The sequence below is a fragment of the Prinia subflava genome, chromosome 4 (genome assembly GCF_021018805.1).
Source record: "Prinia subflava isolate CZ2003 ecotype Zambia chromosome 4, Cam_Psub_1.2, whole genome shotgun sequence".
Classification (NCBI taxonomy): Eukaryota; Metazoa; Chordata; class Aves; order Passeriformes; family Cisticolidae; genus Prinia; species Prinia subflava.
In genome coordinates this window covers 2,258,191-2,282,628 of record NC_086250.1, presented here as the reverse complement: position 1 = coordinate 2,282,628, position 24,438 = coordinate 2,258,191, and the positions used below count along the sequence as shown (strand labels likewise).

Genomic DNA, 24,438 nt, shown 5'->3' with positions numbered 1-24,438 from the left:
GACACAGAGGATGAAGCCACTCTCACCCCCTGACCCTGCAAGGCCTGGAAGATGAAATATGTCCCACGAGGTGGCCAGCAGAGGTAAAATTCACCTGTTTGCTGGCATTGCTATCAAAGAGCTCAGGAAGGGGGCTCCAGGGGACCTCTGTGCTTGGTGTTTGCTGCTGGCCACTCCTGCTCCTCCAGGGCCATTCCTCCTGCTTGGCTGATGTACACAGGCATTCCCAGCAGCTGGGAAGACACCCCAGTGCCCAGGAAGGGCAGCCCAACTCGTGTGCTCAATCACACCCAAACTCTGCTATCACTGTGGCCATCAGGCACGGATTTCAGAAGTCTGAGTCCTAGGCATTGGCCAGAGACAGAGGAAAATCTGAAGGGAATGGTGGGTCTGCCAAATTGCAGGCAGTACTTTACTTGTTAGATAAGGCTTTCTCTCAGATCTCTTTGTTATTGCATCTGGGGAAAGGAAAAAAAACAACATTCAGGCAGCTTTAGTAGTACTACTCTGCTTCTGCTGTCTCAGAGATGTTAATGTCACACATAAATCTCCACGTTTTACTAATGGCATCATCTATCATCCCAGGCATGTCTAATTCACCCCTCGGTGTGCTATCTATGTACTTTATCACACAGGGTTACTCTGTGTCAGGTATTAATATTCAGACACTGTGCCTTGTCTTTTGTAGGAAAGTACATGTTCTTATCTCAATTGCTGAGACTAACAACTTGAAATATTGTCCCTGCAAACACACTTGAGTGGTGTACATTCAGATAACCAGAGGTTGGTTTTTTTTCCTTCTCCCCTTCCCTCCCAGCGAGTGCACATAAATTAAGCCCCCACAGGAGTTAACCCAGGAATTAGCTGTATTCCCAGTTTGGAGGCAGGGAAGGATGCTGTCCTGTCCCACCTGACAGGGACACACCTCTCCCCAGGCAGGACTCCCAAGGGTGACACATTTGAACATGAGATTATTCTTACTTATAAGAGACCTTTTTTTTCCCAGCAAACTAACCACTTACTCGAGAGGGTGGGATCAGCTTTAACTTCTGATCCCCAGATTTCTGAGGACATTTCCCAATGTCCCAACAAAACTTCATTACACTGCACACCCACCATAGCACCAGACCAATAACGTGTCAATACTGACCTGCCTTACCTCAGAACCAGCAGAACTTTTACTCCCCAGCAAACCCCTGCCTGCAGAAACACGAGCTGGGAAACTGAGCTGCTTTCCCCTGGAAGTTTCTTCCTTGCAAGTAAACATTTTTTTTGTCCACAGTCCCTACTGCTTAATCCCTCTGGTGGGCTCTGTGCCCTGGAACTTGGATACCTGACAGTTAAATTGTTTTCAACTGATAACTGGCCTAATGATGCCCCCTCTGCTTATTATTTCTTTGATCCAGATAAGCACTTGGTTGTTTAATCAGTCACAAAGCTAAAGCAGAAAGAGAGAACACTGAAAAGCCTTGCAACAACCCCACACGCTTAATTTAGCCTAACAGTAATTTCTGGGCAGAAAGGGAAAATTTAATTAACTCTTCTGTATAAAAGTGCATAGTAAGATGTGTAGCAAGATCTTATACATTCCTTTGAAGTCTGTCATACATTCCTGAATACCTTTGACAGCTTAAGAACTTGTGTGTCTGCTTCTGATTAGATAATTGAAATAAATCTACACCAAATAAATTCAGATCTCTTCAAATAAACTGCAGAGGTACATGAACTTTGTAAAATGCATGAAGTACTTCAACCAAAAGGCATTTCTGAAAAAATCAGCTATCATGAAGGAATTTATTTCTCTATTTTTTTCATGCATGGGGGTCTGCAGCTAGGGTCCAGATTTTAATCCAGACCTAATCCATTGCTGTTGTGTGAACTGCAAACCACTGCAGCAGAAGAAATCATCTCTTTTGCACTCACTACTTTCTCCATTCCACACATAACAGTTAAATGCTCATGAAAAATGACAGATAGCACCGTGACAATGTCAGTCACCTACCCCAAGTCCAGCAGATATTTGCCTGCTATTTCAACTTGGGAGAACACTGTCAATGCAGACTGAACCTCGAGGGAAGAGCACTGCTTCATTCAACTTCAGTTCACTGCTTCCAACCAATCCATGTTGCAACAGTGCTTTGGCCAGACTACAAAGCCTGCAGAGGTGTGTAGGTGTGTGTATATATATATATATATGTAATAATATATACCACAATGCAATATAATACACAGACCCAGACATATTACACAAAATAGAAGGTGGCAATAAAATCGCATGTATTGCTTGGCAGTACATGAAGAGAACAAGGAGAATTTGAGAGCACAGCTGGGTAATGACTGATTAAAGCCATGCAGGTACCCGAGACTCAGAGCACACGGACATCAAAGCTTCCCAAAAACCTGGGAGTGACCACAAACCCCAGATCACATGGATCTCATCAATCTCATCCATCAGGCAGCCCTGGCAATCATTGTGCAATGCCCTGCTGAAATCACAAAGAGGATGACACACAGTGGGTTCTAGATGAATCCTCTGGATAAAACCCCTCATGAACAGTTTACAGCAAGATGACCAGACAGACACAGAACACGCTGCAGTTTCTGCTGTGTGACAGACCTCGCCAAAACGCTGAGATGCTGCATCACAACTTCACGCAGCCAGGAACTTTTTTGGAAACACATTCTGCAGCTCACAGGGGAGATAATGTTCCCTCATCCTGGGACACGGCCAGGCCCAAAAGCAGGCAAAGAGGGCAGGTTTGGGCAGTGGATAGCACAGAGCAAGGGCTGCAATCACTCATCCATCTCTCATTGCTCAGGAGCAGGGCCAGGCCAAAGCACAAGGGGTGATGACAAGATAAACACACTTGCAGAGTATCCCAGGCCACCAGCCCTGCACCAAGGTACGTGAAGTCATGGAAGTGATGAAGTGCCTGACATTTACAGGGAGACATCTAAAAATGGTGATGAAAGACACAACAGAGAAGCCTATGCAAGCACTCACTTGGAAATACAACTTGGAGTCACAACAGAGCAAGCTGAAAATGCGTCCTGGAATCCTACTGAGAAGTCAAGACTCCAACTCATGGGCAGAGCAAATGGAAGCAAAGTAAAGAACACACAAAAGACAAATTCTGCATTAAACCTGGGTCTGTCTCAAGCTAACCCAAGCACTGAGGTGAAAACTTCCTTCCAAAGGCTCATGTGAAGGCAGAGGCACCTTCTGTTATTTTCCACGAGGGTCACACTGAGCCAGTTCATCACAGCCACAGTGGAAGTCTGATACTCTGCCATGATGTGCCCTGCCCAGGACATCAGCCCTGGGCCAGAGTCATAGAAACAGATCAAACATTTTACCCTGCACATATTTTAATGCTTTTCAATTAAAAAAAACCACCACCACAAAACCACCATGCTCCTAAATTTCACAAAAACATTACCAACAATTTTCTGTGCTTAAAGTGGATCTACAACCAGACCTGTAACAGCAGACAGCAAGTCAATGCTGCCTACATACAGTTTATTGAAAAATATAAGACAAACTTTTGTGACCAAAACACTGATGATGAGTAGGAAGATAGTGTGGATAACCATCAAAAACTGCTGAAGAGCAGAGAATTATATTAAAATATACATATGACATCATATGAGTGTCCTGCACTACTTTTTTCCCTTGGGACTTTAAAATGTTGTTATTTGCTTTTGGTGCACTGAAATACATGGAGTGGGATTTTCCAACCTCTTTTTACCATCAGATATCTGAAGAGTCCATGGTAAACAGGAAAAAATTATTTTCCACCAGATGGAGCAGTGCCACAATTAACAAAATTGCCACTACTAGTCTAAAATATACTGAATAACATCATACCTAAATGGAAATAAAACTATGTTAACAGTTTATCACCCCAGCAGTGCCCAGAGCTGGCATTTCTGATTTCAGTTCCATGACTGTATCATTCCAATCACATATAAATCTTCAGTTTATCCCTTCCTACCCTCTTTTTCACAGCATTATTTCAGACTGGTTCTTCAAAAACCTGCACACATCTTCCTTGTTTCTGTCTGTCCTCTCCATCTCTCCTGACAGCTCTGCCCTCCTTCTTCTCTCTCATCTCAAATCTGCAGATCCAATGCAATCTTCATTTCTTTCCCTCACATTTCCTCCCAATTTCAATTCTCTTGCTGAACTCTACTGTCATTTCTCATAATTCTTTCCTCTTAGCCCTTCTCGGGAGTATTAATGTAAACCTGAAAAAAAGTCACAAAAAAAAAGACACTAACCCACAGACCTCACAAAATTTTCTGATTCTCTGTAATCCCTGCTTTACTTCATTCTGCATAACCTATATATAAAGCAAGATCAAATAACATTTTCTTGTTCTATTATGTCACTGAGGTGCCTCCTGTCTACTGACACATTTAGTGACTGTATCAAGATCAGTAATTAAAACAGCTTGCTCTCATTCTGGAGATGCAGCAGAGCAGTACCTCTCACTTATCTCATTTTTCTCGAATGGATGTGAGTCATTCACGTGAAGTTAAAGCTACAATAAATTCCAGCCTGAAAGTCTCTCACCAAAGAACCCATCCAGGGAAGCCTCTGGAGTGTGTGCCTTGCTGGTTGCCCCCAGTTTGTGGTTCCTCAATGCAGGGGACCTCAAAAGCCTCCTTGTCTGTAGGAGCTCATTTTCCATGCATTTTATTTTGTGTTTCTTCTCTTTCCAGACCTCTCTGGATCACTTTTTCTGTGACAGCTCCAGACAGGCTCCATAGCAAAGCTCATCAGCCATTGTAAAAAAGTTATTCTTGTTGGAGTTCTAATTAAACAAGCTCAATACTCCTGCTGCAATACATTTGCACTTGAGGGGTGATCAGAAAGGTTCCAACTTTGTCTGGCAGGACTTAGGGCCCCGTGCACACACAGTCCCCAAATCAGCTTTTAGACAGAACTCGAGGGGACTTCTGAACTAGAAGAAAGCAGCAAAAATAAACCAACTGTGGGCTCTGTGACATAAGGCAGAGGTCACATTTTCTTACCACCACCAAGAGAACAACCAACCAGACATTGTTCTTTCAGTGGTCCATCACCCTGAGCATTAAAATAAATGTGTGTCTGATTTACTTGTCTGGTTTCAAGTTCCAGCTATTCCACAGGATTTTCTCTGCTAGAATCACAGAGCCTGTTAGTAGTCAATATCTGTCCCCGAGGAGGTACCAAGATTTGATTTTTATTAGAGTCTTCTCTATATCTTCATACACAGAAGATACAGTCCCTCGTTCATTTTCTCTTGTTTCTTCATATAAGATTTTGATTTTGGCTGCATTACAACAATTTATCTGAGCAGAGTCACTTCATTGAACGATACAGACTGCACTCCACAGCTGCCTCCTCTTCATCACTGCTCACTGTCCCCCACCCTCCTGAGCCTGGTGTCACCCGTGCTTTTTATCTGAATTTTAAGTGATAGCAGCTGCAGCATCCCCCAGCAGTGACTCTCCTTCACTTCTGCTCCTCCCCTCATTTTTTACTCTGAGTTTTCCAGTTCTGTAACAACAACGGCTCCAAGAGCCCTGCATGCCTGACACACGTTTCCCAAAACCAGGTGGGAATCCCAAGGATTGCCCAGGCAGAACTTCTGGCAGCACTGGCAGCCCTGCCCTGCTGACCCACTGCTCCCACATCAGCCCAGAGGGGCTGGGGTGCCTCTCCTGGTGGAAAGGAGTGTTTATGGGGTTACAGCAGCACAGCCACACTCGGCTCTGTTCACCTTGGAAATCATCCCACCATTGATTTGGATGTGCAAAGCTTCCAGGCCCTGCTTTTCCCACCACCCCCGCTCTGTCAAAACCTTTTTCAGTAGGGGACGTGGGTAAGGGAAATTATTTTTTCTCCCTTTGTTACACAGTGTGTTCATTTTTCTGCTTTTTCCAATTAATTGTTTTGGAAACTTGAAAAGTAACAGCTAGGCAAACAGCTAATAAAGTTTGTAGGTATGGGACAGGCCACAGAATTTCCACAACCACTGAATAAAGTTCGAGGAGCCTCTAAAATATCATCCTTGCATGTCATTTGCAAGAACGTGGATAAATGCAAATATTTGATCAGTACTTCTATTTTTCCCTAAGGTTCAAACACAACAATGAAACTGGAAGCCTGGAGAACTTGGAGCATTCCCAGCACCAACTGGACACTCTTAACCTCTAAACTCTCCCCCATATAAATGTGTCGTGTGCTTGCTGAGTAGATGTTTATGTGCACTTCCTGCTGCAGTGCTAACTTTTTAGTTACTGGAAAAAAAACAGAAGCTCTCTAACCCCTTGGGAACCATTTTCCATTAAAGAGGCTTTAGATAGACTATTTTGTTTTTTCAGATTTGGAAAGAAAACCCAAAGGAATGCATATCTTGAGTATCTTTACTCATTTTACAATAACAGTCCAGGGCTGTATGGCTGGAAAAATTTGCAAATTTATTTTTACTGATCTACTTCATGACACCTGATGGGGCTTTGCACCAATGGAACACGGTTTCCTTAGACATGACCCTGGCACTTTTTCACTTGATCACACAAACAACTACAGTTGTTATAAATGAGCAGCCCTACCAATAGCCTGCATAACAAAGGCCAACCATTGTGTGAGCATGAAGCCTGCACACATCCCCTTCCCACCTGCCAACAGCTGGGCTCTTTCAGGGCAGGAGAAAAGTCTGATAAAAGCTTCTGTTTGGGCTATTTCTTCTAGAAAGCAAATTAATTCCATTTCAACACCGTTTATCCAGTTCTTCTAACAAGCCAGCTTCCAATAAATGATGTTTTTCAAGAAACATGAGATGAACGATCATGCCAAGTCTGGGGTAGGTCACCATTAGTGTGTTTTGTCATGACAGAAATCAGAGGATATGGGACAATCAGGAACTGGGTACAAGCCCAGAGGCTTCTTTTTATTACTGCCCTAGGCTTGACAGTAGTGGGGAATCATTGCAGAAAGAATTGAAAACCTAAAAAGACATAGGAAGGACAGCAGGAAATCAGCAATCTAAAATAACTCAGCAGTTTTAAGGAATTATTCCAGATCACAGCATTCAGAAAAATTCTTAGGTGACGAGATTTCAAAGGGAGGAGAAGCTGAAGGAAGAGAGATTAAGACATGGGCTGGTGATTTAAGCACCCCCATCTGGACCAATATTCTGTCTTTACTTATTTGACTACAGCCAGAGTAAAGCACACATCTGGATTTCTACCAGTAAAAGTTAAAAAAAGCACGTCTGCTTCTGCTGAAGTGTGATCTCTGAAAATCCCTGACTTCACTTCCAAAGTGCCACTGGAACTGGTTCATGCTTTTAGTGGCACTTCCAGGAGTAACAGTATTAACTTCAGCTGGCTCGCAGTGACACTTCCACATTTAAAAACCTGTACCAATCACCTACCAACCTCAGCTTTTACCTGGAGCCTCTCACTGGGATAAAGGAGCAGGCCTCCACATGACTCACGTGCGGGATAATTAAAACAGAGATAAAACCCTTCACTGCTCCCCAGCACCACTTTTCTGTCTCCATAAACCCCAAGAGTTCCAATCCTGCAATAGTTGATGACACCTACTCACCTTCCTTCCACGGACATCACAGAGACAGATTTTCTCCTCCCCTTGCTATCTGAAGGTATTTTTCACATTCTTTTTGGATGGGAGGACCCAAAGGGCAATAAAGTATCTGTTCTAAAGTCACATAACTTGTAATTTCCAGTCTTCTATCCCAAAAGTCTATTCTTTCCAGACACACATTGCCATAAAAGCAAGATGTGTGATGAGCAAACTTCAGTGGAGCCACATCAGGGCAGAGAAATCGTGGATCAGTTTGATCCAGGTGAGGAAGGCGAGACATCACACTTGCCCCTTTTTCTTATTTTATTTTATTTTTTTTAAGTTAGCAATATCAACTACAAACTTTAATACACAGACCCCAAGCTACTGCCCATCAATGTAACTTCTATTAAAACCCCATGCTTTCATGCATCCAGAGAAATTAGGTTTGTGTACAATAAAAACCAAAACAGATGCCCAGGAGATGTAAATCAGTGCAGACCTGCTGATGCCACAATGATTTATAGAACCCAGGAGCTCAGTTTAACAAAGCTTTCTGCATTTGGTGCTCTCAGAGCACACACAGCTCTCTCCCTTCCCCTCCTCAGGCTCCCATCAAATACAGCCCTGGAACAGAAATGTTCTTTTCCCAACTTGGCTTCAAGTCATGGCTGCAGCTCTCAATAGTATATAGCCTGTCAAGATAAAATATGTTTGGGGACGTGCAATCTCTACTGAGCATTTTATTGACTTAACTCCACCATTTCTGGAAGGCAGCCAAAATTCTTTAAGGTTTTTAAATTACTTTGTTTTCCAAATATTATCCATGGACAGATATAGGAACACAAAAATCTTCAGTTATTTGTGTAATTTGACTTATGTACCATGTCTTGCCCATCATGATATATTAGTTTTCTTTTGCAAGCAAACAAAACAAATCCCAGATACAAGTTGCTTGGGACATACACAATGCAGAGTTATCCTGGGAACCATTCCGGGCAGGAATTTTGCCCACATAATGTCTGCAGTCATTAAGAAACTACGTTTTTACTTATTTAAAAAAAAAAAAGGGCAACCCAAAGCAAAACAAAAAACCCCACAAAGTTTAAGCCTTCACTGCAGCTTGTCTTTCCAGATGCTGCATGCAGGATGGTTAAGATCAAGATACAGAGTTGTTACTGATGCCACAAAAACACTCCCAGTGACATCTCACAGGAGGAAAATGACTCTTGGAAAGACCAGAATATGTGAGAACAAGAATGAGGCCACCTCCCAGGAGGATCCCACGTGCACTCTTGTCCTGTAACACACCCTGGCCACTCAAGACACTTGTTCCTAAATGTTAAGCCTCCAGAAAGCAATTCTACAAACCCCAATGCTCTAAATTGAGACTGAAATTGTAAACCTAATCATTTGCTTGAATTAGTGATCCAAAGAATCAGTAGGTGCACATTACTTCAGCAGGCATTTCTCTGTGAGGAGGAATTTAGAACTGCTCAAGTGGAAGAACTAGAAACCTGCAGGATCAAAGGCAGGAACAGAACAGCTCAGCAGCTGATGACAGCTTTATCTACCAGCAGTTCCTGTAGGCATCTCTTCAGTTAATAACAGCATAATGCACTTCTCACTTCCAGGGCATCTTTTATTAAAGGACCTCTAAACATTTCATAGACCCTAATTAAGCCTCAAGCATTCCTGTGAAAAATAGCTGTTGGAATTTCCAAAAGGCCAGGAAACAATATGACATGATAGCAGATTAATAAGATTAATTAACCCACAGAGAATAACGAGGAGCCCACACCAGTGCAAGCAGTGCTTTGTGCCAGGGCTCTGACCACAGAGGGATCTTGTACAGCCCCCCATGATCTCATTTTCACCCCAAAAATCACTGCCAAGGCTGAAGAGCTGTGCTGCAGTCTCCGTGCTGCTGCAGGAACCTCGAAAACGTGTTTGCTAGACAAGTAATTCATAAAAAAAGGGCAAAAGTTCTGCTGAAACAACACCAAAGCAGCAGCAGTGATGGTGTGCAGAGCCCCATCTCCTGCTCCTGCAGATTGGCACCTTGAAAGAGATCAGCCACAGCTTCAGAAGCCAAGGTGTTCCTGAGGATTTTATCAAGTGTTCAATTTTGGAGCTGCCCACTTAACTACAGTTTTACCAGAGGTTTGGAAATGAAAAAAAGCTACTCTCACCAAGATGCTTTAAACAGAAGAAAATAGTGGGAAGAAGTGTCAGAGGTCAGATCTGCAACTCTGTTTAATTCCCTTTAATGTACACCCAGAAGAATGCAAAGCAATAATTTTTCTCCTGCATTCTGCCTGCAAAGCACAGCTCAAGCCATCACCTCTGTCTTTGACACGAGTCAGCTGTAAGAAACAGGTACCTCAATGTGAAACCCGGCCAGCTGTAACACATTTGCTAAAGTAATTACATTTCTTTTTACAGATTACATGGGTTTAGCTTTCATTGCTGATGTACTAGAAAATCAGGAGTTTCGGTTTTGCAGCTAAAGTTCAGCACTGTTATAATCAAAGACAGCACCGAGTGCCCAAAGCTGCTAACCATGCACAAAGAACTGAAATACTGCAGCTAGCACGGGCTACAGGATCTACATTTCTCACCTGATGCCTCAAAGCAACTTATATCCTTTTCTCTTTTTCCCTGTCACATTACCAAGGCTATGATAATTAGACAGCAATTACCTAAATGTTTACATCTTTGGTCTCTGTCAAATGAAGCCCTTCTCAATCCACATAAATGTATGCACAAGAAATGTTGTTATTCTGAGGGTCCTAACAAAACCTGGTACTTGTGGCCACAGAGCAGTGACTGAGCTGTTTGAAGAACTCAAAATGACATTTCAGGTCCCATTCCCCTCAGCAAGCACAACTACAAGCTGGGAAATGTGAAGCCACTGAATGGATTCAGATGGGTCAAAAAGTCAAGGGCAGGCATGGGTTTCTCTGGGCAGGCTGGATCAGCTGTTATAGTAGGAGAAGAAATGCAAAAATAAAGTTGAACAGGCAAAACCGACAAAAAGCCCGAAACAGCCAGAGTTGCTCTTTTAGGAAAGTAACTCCCAATCCAAATGATGACAATTAAAAGTTCCTAAAAGCAGTGTTTTGGGGGAATCCAGATTATATTGTGTCATGGGATGACTCAAGAGAGGAATGATGACTTTCAGAACTGCTGGAAATACCATGCCACAGATATAAACAGGAGAGTGCCTACAACCTCTGATGTGGAACACCTCTAAAGGTATTTCACTGTGTGGAAGGGTCATCTCTGAATAATGTGCTGGGGATTTTCAAAGCAGGCATTTTTCTCTAGAACCTTTTACTCAGCACTCCAGTGAACACAGAAGCTTTTTTTCAATCTTAAGGGAGATGGGAAACAACTGGGAGTTTTGCACCACTTTGAAATATATTCTGTAGAGTGACAAATAGAAATTAACTTCCCCAGAGGTAAACCTGGACATAGACTGCTCGGGTTTCAATGTAATAAGTAATATACTGCTACAATGGAATTGCCTAAAAGCTACTTAAATAAATCCACAGCCTTCATATTGCTGTGCTGTTAAACCAGGAGCAGCATGTGATCAATAAAGTGAAGCAAAAGACACCCTAAATAAAGCAATGAGGTAAAAGGGGAAGCAGTGTGGGACTGCCCTGTCTCTCAGTTTCACACAAGAGCATGTTTGACACTGTGCCCTCCCAGTATGGCTGGCACACCCCAAAGCTCCCAACTGGCACCCTTGTCCTGATGGGGAGAAGTTGGATGTGAGCACAGCTGGCTCCCCACAAGAGATTTTAGGGATTGCTGAATTGAAAGGGTGAAAATTGGGGGGTGAATTGACTTGATTCTTCAATATAATACAACAGTTCAAGATCTAATGTCTTAATTTTGCAGGATAGCAGCTTACTTCTATTCAGTCACCTTCGTTTCTATCCCTTGGGAAAAAAAAATAAAATCGTTTATGATATCACCTAAGGAGATTAACTAAGCTTGACAAAGCTTCTTACTTCCACTAGGAATTTGAACTTAAAATTAGACATCCCAGTCAGAATTTTTTTGCACAATGCTTATTGTAGGTCACATTAAAATAGCACGCAATGGACTGGAACGAGACTCAAGCTGGTGCTATCCATATAAACATTGGAAACCACTAATTGCATTTTTTTAATGAAGGAAAAATGTACAACCAAATTCCACTTGCAGGATGGGTGATTTCAGCTGGGTGGAATTCTGCACATGCCTCTCCTCATCGGGCAGCCACTACTGTCTTGATGAAAACTGAATAGGGGCATTATGTCCATACAGAAAATGCTTGTGGGGAAGGAGGACAGGTCACCTTTCATGCACACAGGAGCAACCAACACAAGTGGAGTGTGTTTGTTTTCCACTGCTCGTGTCAATGTCAAAATGTAATTTATACCTAAGATATAAATGATACGTTCTATCTCATCAATACGCCCCTTCAGTTGAGGCCAGTTGCACCTGTATAAATGCAAAGTCTCATGCAGTACATGAAGATTTTCTTTCTGGTACTTCAGAGAAACAGTTCTGTGCTCCTCTGTGCAGCACCACAGTTGTACCAGGAACAGCTGTTCCTATGCACCTCGTGCCTTTCTGTCCCAGGATAAAACCCTGGCTGTTCACTTCTGACCCTTGTTCCAGCTCCTGCATCCCCTCTGGGCGTGGCAGAAATGGATGCAGCACCACTGTCTGCTCTCTCCATCCCACCCTGCATTCAAGCCCAGGGTACTCTGAGGCCTTCTCTCCTCCAGGCTCAACAATCCCTCCTGTCTGAGCCTTTTGGACAGGAGAGGTGCTCCCACCCTCTGATCAGCCTGGTGACCTCCTCTGGGCTCGCTCCAGCAGGCTGGTCTCCTTTCTGTGCTGGGGACCCCAAAACTGGATGCAGCACCCATGGGTGGGGTCTCCCCAGAGCTGAGAGGCAAAGTTGCCTCTCTCCCCTGCTGCCCACGCTGCTGTGGATGCAGCCCAGGACACATCTGCCTGTCTGGGCTGCAAGCTCACACTGCCAGCTCATGTCCAGCCTCCCTTCCACCAGCACTCCCCAAGATACTGCAAAAAATTAATCCTGTCCTGGCCAAACCCAGGACACCTATGGGTATTATTCCCTGGGATGACAGCATATTCCAGACCCAGGTGTCCTGCTGCAGGAGACAGAATTCCCAACCTCTGCCCCTCTCTCTCACTGACTTTCCACATGACCTTGGCCATTTCTGTCTCAGTGACAGGACCTACAACATGCACAGCGTTGTTTAGCACATACAAGGCAGGCTGCATTTGGTAAGCACTGTTCAGCTAAGGACAACATTAAAATAGAAATATGGGGTGGTTTTTAAAACAGAAGAATGCTGGAAGCAAGCAGAAGAAAAGGATTTCTGTGCTGCATTCAAACATGAGCTCTCCCACTGGAGCTTCTCTCTCAGCAGCATTTAATTTCCTCAGGGAGAAGATCTAGGAGGAACTAAAAAATCTGATCTCAAATGCTTTCAGCAGCAGGCACTTTACTTTCATTGATCTCTCTTTCAGCATCAGGCTCTCCACTTCATGTCCACCACTGTGAACCTGCAGCTGGCAGAATTCATTTCTGCCCCATGGCAGAACAGCATTGATGTGAAACGAGCTGGTGATCTCCAACCAATTATGCAAGAACGTATTTCTGCATCACCACTGGAAATAATTAGCAGTTGTACGGACCACAGGGACACCAGCTGCTGCTGTGCACTTTCTGTGGACAGCATAATTAGCTTTGGCTCAGACAGTGAACACTTAGAAACCTGTAATATGCTCAGAAGAGGCTTGGAACCCCACTCCCTAAGAGCTCGCTTTAAACAAGCAGATAGGGCCATTTAAAACATTCCCTGTACTTTATTGCCTCCCCCCCCCTCGATTTTGGGCTACAGATCAAGCTTAATTACCATCATTCTGCTTTCCTTCAAGTCCTCAAGGAAAGTAAAAATGAAAGTTAACACTACTGGATTCCATAGCCCTCAAACATTTTCCCTCCACCACCGGGAGTGCACAGCATCAGCTGCAAGCCACATTACAAGGGAACTTTACAGCCACACACCTGGAACCATCCCTGCCTCAAACACTGAGTAAAGCAAAAAGCATCTGAAGGCAGCGTTTACACGGGTGGGGAATCCTGCAAGCATCGAGGGAGCTGGGTTAAACCTGCACACCTCAAACACAGCACTGCAAATCTCACAGCACAGAGGCTGCAGCTCTGCCTCCAGCAGGGCTACCAAAACAACAGGAGAGCAACAAGCCAAAACAGCAAACCCCTCTCTTGTGTCCTTTATTCACTCTGAACCAATGCCTGTCACATCTTCAGCTGTGTTTCCACAAGCCCAGAAAACCAGCAAAGCCCAACTCACAGCTGCAGAGTTGCTGTGACACCAAAATATCTCTCTTGACTAACACCTCTGAAGAAGTTTTCAAGTTCTCCTGCCTTTTTGAGATCACAGCTACATTTTCACTAAAGCACAGCCACCTTCCTCCAATTTTGCAAGATCTAGCTGAGCTGAAGGCTGAGCTTGAAAGAGTTGTAATATTATCCAATTCTGAAGAAATACACAGTTCTTATTGCACTGCTTCCTCCTGTATTTTCAAGGCAGAATAACTTCACGTGTGGTGCTTTTGTCTCAAGTGGTTTCACAATCAACACAACTTCATTTGATATGGTTGAAAATAAGGAGCCAAAAACATGCAGCTCCCTGAGAACAATCTAATTTTGCTGCATTTTCCAGCCATCTAATCAAGGAAACCTGAGAAATCCAGTAAAGAAAAACCCACTCTAGCACTCAAAGAAAATTAGATACTTCTTTGGTCCTCCCTGGCCCATTTTCCCTGCAGCCAGACCCTTTTGGATTTACACAGGTGCTACTCAAGGCAGAATTTGGCCTCACTCTCTCAGGTGGCCTGACACATTTACTGCAGCGTGCAGATATGCCCATATATTTTATACGTATGCAAAGCACATTTCCCAGACTAAAACCCTCTCCCAGAGAGTCTCCCTAGGTCTCTGTCTGATTTTGGCTTCATTTACTCCCTCACATTTCCACTGAAGCCAGTGAGGTAACACTTGTCTTAAACGTGTGTGAGATCATGTCAGAGCCATGGCCCATAATAAAACCAGCTGCTGGGAACTCTTCTACAAGTTTCCATTCATTAGGGGTTTTCTTTTTTTTTTTTTTTTTTAACTTGAATTCACATGAGCAATATCCATGGGCCAAGAAACACATTTCAGAATGATAGCTATTTCCCCTCGCTAAAATCTAGAAAGTGCAGCAAACTATCCCAGTCCTCACTGGAAAAAAATGGCAGTTTATTGTATTTTGTTAATAAACAGAGGTGTTTATGGACAAAACATGTGTGAATGTACTTTTGGGAATTATCCTACGCTGCCTACAGGATAGGAACAACATGACCTATATATGGCTTTCCCAGATTTTTGGTTTTGTGGGAGCAGCCTGGTGTTGGTTATGGGGGTTTTTTACACCTACAGCTTCTGGTATTTAATCCTACACTGGGAAACACTGAGTGCACCTATTTAAATTCAGCCTCAGAGATCTTTGGGAATGGAGGCAGGACCAATGAAACCAGTTCTGTGCCTCTAATGCCAACAGCCTCTCCATCAGTGACTTTCCACTGCCTTGGAGGGGCACAGGAGAGACAGAAACAACGTGCTCAGATTATAATGTTTTTTCCAGTTCATCACACCAGTCTCCAGGCTTTCAGAAGTGTATAACTGTATTTTGTCATACAAGTCAGATTCGTAGCCGTCACCACTTCAATCAGTTCATTTATAACAGAACATATTTCCTCCACATACAGTAAATTCCTTTCATTTTTCACGAAGATGAACTGATCTTTATCAGAGACTCTGACACAGAAGGCAAACACACCATTACTCCCTCTCCACTTGTTAATATTAAGTTTGCTGTTCACTGACTCCAAGGAAGGAGTTTACATTTATTTAGAGATGATAGTGAACAGAGGGGAAAAAAGGTAAAAACAAAAACAAACAAAAAAAGTTGACTGCCTATTTTGGAAAAGCAATTGTGTGGCTACAGCAGATGGCACAAGAAGGACAAAGTAGTTTTTGGTTTGACAAGCAAAGCAATAAACATCTTTACAGACCATGGGGACATGTAGAGCAGCACATTTAAACACCATGAACTCCTGCAAAGTTTCTCTACAAGTAGCTAGAATGAGATTTCACAAACAGAGCTGGGTCACAAATCAGTTAGGAGAGGGCAAAGCCAAAGGAAAAATGACTCCAAAACACACACGGTTCACATTTTCCTCTTTTAAGAGGTAAAAAAACACAAAGCAGTCTCCTGTCTCCCTTTGGAATCATGGAAATGGTAAAAATAGAAGAAATGAAAAGCATTTTTGACCATGCAATAATACTTATTGCATTCAATGTGATTATTACTCAAGGACTTGCTCCAAATGTTCCAGATGCCATTTAAAAAGCTGATACAATGCAGAGCTTCTCATGATCCAAATCCTGAATGAAAAAACATGAATGAGATTAGATAAGTAGTTATTTTGGTCTCCAAATTGGCTACCCCTGGTCCTTCTAGGAGCTGGAAAACAGAATTATTCACATGCTGCTATTGCATTACCCAACAGTCACAACTTGGCCCTGCCTCTTTTGGCCACCTTGGAGCTCCTCAGCGGGCATGTCTTAGCAGGACTTGGTGACAATGGCCAAATGCCACCTCCTCAGAAGCACTGCTGGCCAGAGGTGAAAGGTGTTTGCTGGTTTCAAATCCAGGCAACCTGTCCTGTGGCTGGCTATGACACCCCTGTAAACGAGCGTGGTGTGAAATGAGGTGTAGCCTGGGAAATCCAATTGATCCACCAGCCCTCCTGGCCACAAACAGGTGGGTTTTCAGCAAAATTGTAGAGATATCAGAGAATCTCTAAACTTACCAATACAACACAAACAACTTATTATTAAGGTACTCAGCTCAAAACAAACAATAGAAACTCCAGAGAATCTCCATCAAGCAAAGCACATCTTGCCACGGCATTATTGCACTTAAACTTTCTCCATGTGAAATAAAATCCAGCTACACCAACCACTTTATCCCCATGAATTTGATGGCAGAGAGTACCAATCCCCAAACACAATAAACTGAAAAGCAAGAATGTAAACACACTGTGCTCCAGTGACTTTGCATCTCAGTGCTGCCTGGGTAGGGTTTCACTACCTAGAAACTGATGTGGTGGAGGAAAGAAAATCCCTGAGAGCTGCCTGGAGCCCTTCTGCAACTCCCATCCAAAGCTCATTGCTCCCTTCCTCCCCCAAAACTCATCCCTATTTATACACAAACATATTTGCTTTACTCCTGTGGTCCCATCGCTGACCCTGGCACAGTGGCATTTAATCATTGCTTTTCTTAAAGTTAGTGCTTTATACACCTGGTAAGAAGGAGATTTTGTCCACCAATCCCAGTTTTTAGTCACATAAATGCACACTAGGTGCACTGAAGACCAAGGAACTGCGTGTATATATGCAGTGGTAAAGGAAATGTTCTTTTCTTGTTTGGGTTATATGGGGGGAGGAGAGGAAATAGGCTGGTGTGTCTGGTTTTGGAAGGAGGGTTAAGTGGCAAACAAAAGTGACTGAAGTTTACAGGGATTAAAGGAACAAGAAAAAAAGTGCTCACAGAGCTTCTAATAACACACAGCAGAGAAAACTGCAAGCAGACTACACACAAAAGTTTCTGCTTTTCCTTTTTATTGTCAATATGCTCCTTGATTGCATACTGTGTCCAGTGAATAAGCCATTTACTATTGTGGTTGGAGTGAATGAAGCTCAGACCTTTCCCATACATGGCAGGGCCTTTTAATCACCAGGGAGCGAGGAGCAATGGAATTTTCCTGGCTTTCTGGGTTTGCAGTGCCCTCTCTTGTACAAAATATCATTTCCCAGTGAATGCTCTTTGCTGGGATTTTGACCCAATTTCCTGCTGTCATTGTCCTTCAGGGGATGCGTAGAAAATCAAACAAAAAGGGCCAACTTCTTGATAGCAAGCAGCTCAAGGGAATTCTGCATTCCTCTAACTCAAGGAAATCAAACAGACTGGACCCAATGTATATTTTAAGAACCCCTCGATATCATTTCCATCACTAAATGTATCCCAGTACAGCTACTGAAACAAAGTTCAGGTTCAGGGCAGCTAATGCCCAGGCTCTCCCTCATTTTCACCAATGCAGCAGGAAAGAGCTCAGTGGTGTTTTAAATTACTGGGACAGCAGCAGAGAAATTCTCAGCTGGCCTGCCTTTGTCAGTATAATATACATTAGCCACAGAAATGCTTGGCTCTGTCATCTGGATTGCCTAAACCCTCTTGTTCGTATTTACAGCAATTAAAACGCTGCACTTCAGTCTCTGTAATCCCAGCCCTGTTTGAAGTGGCAAAGCAACAGCTGTGGCTTATCAGACATTGAATGGAGCTGCCCATTGCCAGAGCAGGGCTGTGGCTCTGCACATGGGGATGTGCTGCTCCCAAAGCCAAAAACTGCAGCAGAAGCCCTCTCCTCTCTGCAGCCCTCCCAGGTGATGCTGACTGGAGGCATCCTGCAGGTAAATGTGAGCTGACCAAACACTCCTCCAGCCCCCTCCTATTTCCACACACTGTAGCCAAGCTCTTGGAAGTTCATTTCCAAGCCTGTGAGTTTTAACGAGGCCAGAGCAAAGCCAAATTCTCGCCAGCTCAATGCCTGTTGAAATTGCTGAGAGAAATGAGGTTATCAGCAGGGCATTAGGAAGGTGCAGATGAAGTCCTCTGCCTCCTCCATCTGCAGCTGGACCTTCTCAGACTGAGCAGAAATTGTCCTCAGTACAGCAGCTGATATTAGAAGGGAAATATTAGACTGTCTGGGCTGTCACTCCAGCACTGCCAGGTCCTCTGAAATTGAGAGGAATTATAAAAGGTCACACCTTTGTGCTTCTGGGATGAAAGATTTTACCAGGGTGAACACTTGTGGTTCAAGGGCACAAAAAAAACCCAAGTGAGGGCCATTTCATCATTAGAGAGCTCACTGTCAAAGAGAAGAATGAAGTGGGAAAAGGGTAGTAACATGCCCTGGGGCAGTCAGAAAGACAAGAGAGAAGATCAAAGCCTTGCAAATAAGAAACAAACAACGGCCTGATCACAGACTGCTTCATTTGGGCAGAGCTGCCTTTGAGGGAGGCTGGAATCCAATGGGCACAAGCCTGCAGGATGGAACCTCGACCTCTGCAGGAGGATCAGGGTTTGTCCAGCCTGCTCTGCTCCTCCCTGGACAAAGGACACAAAAGAAGCTGCCAACAAATCCCAGGGCCTTTGTTTCCAGAGCTGTCACAGGTTCAGCTCCCTTGGCCATTTCACAAATCATGAACACTAGTTCTGTCTCACCCCAAGTTACTGAACTTTTAGAAGGGACACTATTTCCACACCCCTCAGGTCTCCACATGCCTGAGGGAAGATTGGGAAGGTCACACGTGCATATATGTGCACTGACATTGTCTTCCTGCAATTTATTAAAGGTAAAAATTTATTTATTAAAGGTATTTAGCAACACCTTTCCTCTTCATATTTGTTGGCCTACAAAGTTACCCTTCTGAATAGATCTCAAACCACAGCACTTACAGCAAAACTTTATCTCCACAAATCTATTTATAACCCTTCTATGAGCTAAATTCCAGAGATTTTTTTTTTTTTGTTTGGCCATTTAAGGACATAAACCAGAAAATGTGCAAACGGGTGGGTTCCACTCTGCTTCACACCCTCCACAGCAAGCCTCGAGGGAAAATGCTCTTTATTTGTATTCTGTACACAAGAGGGTGTGGAAACATGTAATGTTTCCAATTGCCTGAAATCCTTCCCTAGTATTTTCCCCACTGCAGCTTGGCCTGGCCCCAGGGGTTACAATTTCAGCTGCTCTCATCAACATGAGACTGAACAAGCAGATAAGGGCCAGCAGCTTGCTGAGCAGTTTGCCTTGCAAGCTCATGACACTCTGGTGGATCTGCAAGCAAAAGCTGCCTCCGTGAATTTTGGCACACACATGGCAGCTTCACAGCAAGGCTGGTCCAGATGCAGCACAAATAATTCCATCTTCAAGCACACAGGAAATGCCCTCAGTGTCACCACTCAGCCTGGTCCACCCTCACCTCATTCCCTGGGCCTTCACTGGTTTTACATCCACAATCTAAAAGTCAAATCTGTGTGAATACACCAAGAAAAAATAAAGTAGAAGATTATCTGGGAAATCAGACAAAATACCTTAAAGTTTTAGCCAGTGTCTAAACTTGGCATTTTGGCATTGCAAATTTTTTATAAACACTAGTGAACTAAGCCCCAGCAGACCCATGGGCTAAATACAGAAAGGTACAGATTATCCTTCATTTGGAGATAGAGAAACGGACACACAGCCACTGAGTGACTCACCAGGTATTTATGAGCACAGGAAAAAATTCAAAGGAGAAATTACTCCAGTGGCTTAAGACACTGCTGCTTTTTTCCCTTTCTTTCACCTGCTTCCTCAGCTTTTTGGTCCTGCCCTCACTGCAAGCCAGCAGGACAGTCCCCACAAGAAATTCTTGCTGGCTTCAAGCCACAAACACTGCTAGACAGGATTTTCTGATCAGGAGGTGCCCCTGTGCTTCATGGACAGCAAGTTTTTGCATCTTGAGGGGCAGGCACAGGGAATGAGACATCAGTTGGTGGTGGTGGTTCCAAAGGGAAGGAGCACTTCCTTCATGTAGGATTTAAACCACCCAGCCAACACACCAGCTGAGTAACAGTGCTACATCCCCTAACCTTTCTGGTTGATCCAATTTGTTTCAAGAAATGTAGGAGCAACCTCCCCCGGGGCTGGGAGGGATCCCAAATTACAGAGTACTGAGCGTCCTTCCCTGCTGGGCTGCTGAATGTACAAAAGCATCAGGAAAGGGAAAAAAAATGTTATATAGTTCAACTGTCCTGTGACTTCGGTGTTTCATCCAGAGAAGTCAGATCTAATGTGACCTTCAAATGCCTCTGAGTGAAACTGCAGCCTCAGCCACACCCTTGACAAGCAGCAGCCACACCTTGCAGCAAGAACAGCCCCCAGGAGGAGGTGGGTGACTTCCTTGCAGTGATGCTCCCACATCCATTCTCACTCCTTGAACCACTCAGCATCTCTGCACAGAGCCAGCAAACCATCCTGCACACACACCCTTCCCAGAGCAGCGAGGCAGCAGCTTTCTCCCTGCAGGCTGCCAGGGGTTAGTTACTCAGGGGAGACAATTCCTGAAGAGTGAGGGCTCTCTCTGAAGGCAGGCTCCCACTCTGTGCACTCTCAGTGCTGTGTGCCTCAGCCTTTGTACACCTGGAGCTCCTGCAAACTCCCAGGAAAGCTCCTCTCAAAGGCAATAAATGCTCCCAGGACTGCACTTCCCTTCTGCCCTGTTACCTTTTTTGGTGCTTCTCCCACAGCCAGGAGAGCCCTGCAGATGGACAGTTATGATCTCCTGGCCCTCTCATTCTTAGGCATATATGGTTTCCTGCCCCTCTTTGTTCACACACTGAGTCCAAGCTGCACCCTTGGACGATAAGGGCTAAGAGCCCCACTCATCTTTAATACAAAGTAAGACTCAGGCAGCCCACAGGAATAGGTCTCATGTAAGGAACTGCTGAGAAATCAGAGTATTTTGCACAGCCCCAGAAGTTCTATTTGTCTGCAGGAAGGAAGTTCTGCAGGCTCTCACTTTTCTACAGTGAAAAGATCACCCCCACAGGCAGGGCTGCTCCAGCTGTGCACAGGGAAGTGTGAAACAAGGAGAATTTCCAGTCAGGCTCTTGGTAGAGCCCCCCTGGCATCTTCACAGGACAGAAGCCACCTCCTAGCTTGCAGCCATGAGAAAAACCATGCCCTACCTTTGTGGTCTCACCTGGAATAAGCAGCACTGCACCCTAATCCTGGATGGGACTGAAGAGATGCTCTGTGCCACATGTGAATGAGACCAATTAAAAACCTCCCCATCTAAATGCACTTCAGTTTTCCCTCTAATAAACTGACACCCTTCCTCACTTGCCTTTCAAACCACCTGTCTTTCAGTGTCATTATTGGGTTGTGAGGATCAGTGTTGGACAAGACATAAAAGCACAGGGGAAGTGACCCCTTTTTTCTCAGGCTGCTCCATGTCAGGAAAATGCTGAGTACATGAAGAAGCAGTTGTAGAAAATCCCTCATTCTCCTAAAAGGTGCTTACATCACTCACTGTCAAAGTGTATTTAGAGTTCACAGGACTGCCCTTGCATCAGGCCCTGAATCCATTAATGATGGTATTGATTTCACCAGGACTAATCCTGTGAATGAAGGCTGTGGAATGGATCCTCTTGTCATTGCAAGTGGCAACAAAGAGGAGTTCCCAGGAAAAACAAATTATTTCTATTGAGTCTCTTGTTGGCACACATCTCATCTGGTATTTCTTCCCTCCCTCAGGATTTAGAGTCTACATTAACATATGCAGGTTTTATTAAGACTGCCCATCAAAGCAGCTTCCCCAAAAAAGGCAGACCTATCATTTCTTAAAATATATATTGAGAAAAGTTCTGCTCTGCTTTACCTTACAGGCAATATAATAAAGCAAATGGACTAGGAGTTTTGGTCCATTTGTAATTTATGTTAAAAGAGTCTGTTCCATTGTTCAATGTGTGTAGTTTTAGGGTCCTGTCCTGTCTAAATGGCAGGAGAAAAAGATGAGCCTTGCTGCAGATGAGGACTTACTGCTCCATTTAGTGAGACAGGGAAAGAACAGAGGCAGAGTCCCAGGGTTCTCCAATGGCAAATCATACAAACACAATCATTCACAGTACGGCATCTAAAATAGACAAATTGTAATAAATACATGGTTCTTACAGAAAATCCCACTCTGCCTCCTTGTTTTCTTTGAGACGCTGCCAAGTAGGGAATGTGTTATTTTCCCAAGTTATTCTCCCGTCTGCATTTTAGCAGGGGAAGCCTTCTCAGGCAAAGCTGTACAAAAACTGCATACTTTGAAGAGAGATTCTCCTCTGGAAACAAATACTCCACAAAAAAAAAAAGTCATTTTAAAACAGCTACGTTTTCATTCTTCCAAACAACATTCAACACATGAGACAAATCTCTTCTATCCCTGCAGCTCTGGCCAGAGATCAGCAGCCTGGTGAGTGTCTGCAGCTCCCAAGCATCCATGTGCAGCTCCCTCCCTCCTCCCTTCACCTTCCCAGCCCTTTCCTGAGCAATTCCCTGCTCTGCAGCTCCCTCCCTCCCTCCCTTCACCTTCCCAGCCCTTTCCTGAGCAATTCCCTGCCGTGCACAACACCAGCAGCAGCCAGCCCTGCCCAGCGCTTCCCAACACGGCACAGGAGCTGGGGAGGAGAGCCTGCTGCCAGCTCTGCCCAGCAGCACCCCAAAAAACACAGAGCCAGGCTTCCAGGAACTCCAGTCCCACCCCAAGGGCGTTTTTTAATCCTCATCCTTTTAACAGGAAAGGCAACTCCACGAGAAGCATCCTGGCACTGCGCTGGTGCGTGTATTGGGGGCTGGAGACACAAAGTGATGCCATCCATTGTCACCAATACCCCTGAGAGAGGCTGCAGATCACTTACACTGCCCAGAGCTCCACTGTGGATCAGTTACACCCCGGGGCTGCCCTCAAAGCCCGCATATTCAAATAACTGCTTCGTGTCAGCACATATAAAAGCACAAAACTGAGAGCAATTCGCCAGACCTTAACAGGCTAAAAACTTTCTTATTGTAATGACTTTAAAAAAATGAAAATAAAGGTTGGGGGGAGAACAAAATAAAGAAAGGGCATAAAGGCATAAAGATGGGTTGTTGCCCCACTAACAAGGCCACCAAAGGGCACAGATCCTGCCCTGCACCGAGGTCCGGCGGGGTGAGCAGACACGCATCCGCCTCCAGCAGAGATCTCCTTTAGCTCATTCACCGCGAACATCTGGAAAGGAGCGGGAGGGACACAGAGGAGAGGGGAGAGCACGGACAGCCCGGGACAGCTCTGGGGGTCCCGTGTGCCGCCCCATCCGCCGGGCACAGAGGAGAGCAGGGACACCCCGGGACAGCTCTCGGGTCCCGTGTGCCGCTCCAGGCACCGGGCACAGAGGAGAGCAGGGACACCCCGGGACAGCTCTCGGGTCCCGTGTGCCGCTCCAGGGCACCGGGCACAGAGGAGAGCAGGGACACCCCGGGACAGCTCTCGGGTCCCGTGTGCCACCCCGTCCGCCGGGCACGGCGCTCAGCCCGGCCCGCTCCCCCACACGCCCGCCAGCCGTGCCTTACCTCGGGCTGCGAGCTCCCGGCCGGCAGGAAGGAAGGAAATGAAGCACCGGGCTGCTCGGGAGAGCCTCACACACACACAGCCCTAGTCAATAAGAGCGCAGCTCTGCCCTTGGCCCCTCCCAAAAGGCGATGCCGAGCGAACGCATCTCCCGGTGTTTACAATGGGCGGGCGGCGGTCCCCGGCTGCTGCGGCGGGCCAATGGCTCGGCCGCCGCCGGGGATGCCTGTCATTCCCCAGGCATGCTCAGGAAGCTCTCAGCGCAAAACCCAGACCGAAAAAAGCTCCCAAAATCCGTGCGAGCTGCCAGAGCTGTCCTGCTGCATGCCCTTTTTTGGTTATCCTTAGCAGGGCCTCCGAAAGTAAATCCTGTGTCAGGAACAATCACAAGAAATGTTAATCTCGGGGAACGAGGCTGTCGTGTTGAACACGAGCGGGGCTTCAAGAAACGAAACGCGCAGAATGGAAAGGGATGCAGTAAACATATTTACTTTTTGCG

At 45.0% G+C, this 24,438-nt stretch overlaps 1 protein-coding gene across 7 annotated transcripts in view; it reads right to left on the bottom strand.

The window, feature by feature from the left end:
* Positions 1–24,149, bottom strand: part of CALD1 (caldesmon 1) — a 145,708-nt gene extending 121,559 nt beyond the window's left edge. For 3 of the 7 annotated variants that reach the window (XM_063395147.1, XM_063395154.1, XM_063395149.1), the window contains exon 1: positions 23,942–24,148. The gene's annotated coding sequence lies outside the window, so the exon portion shown is untranslated. Of the gene's footprint in view, positions 1–23,941 lie in introns of all 7 variants that reach the window. The other 4 variants (XM_063395146.1, XM_063395145.1, XM_063395153.1 and 1 more) reach the window with 3 other exon arrangements.
* Between the last annotated feature and the right edge of the window lie 289 nt (positions 24,150–24,438).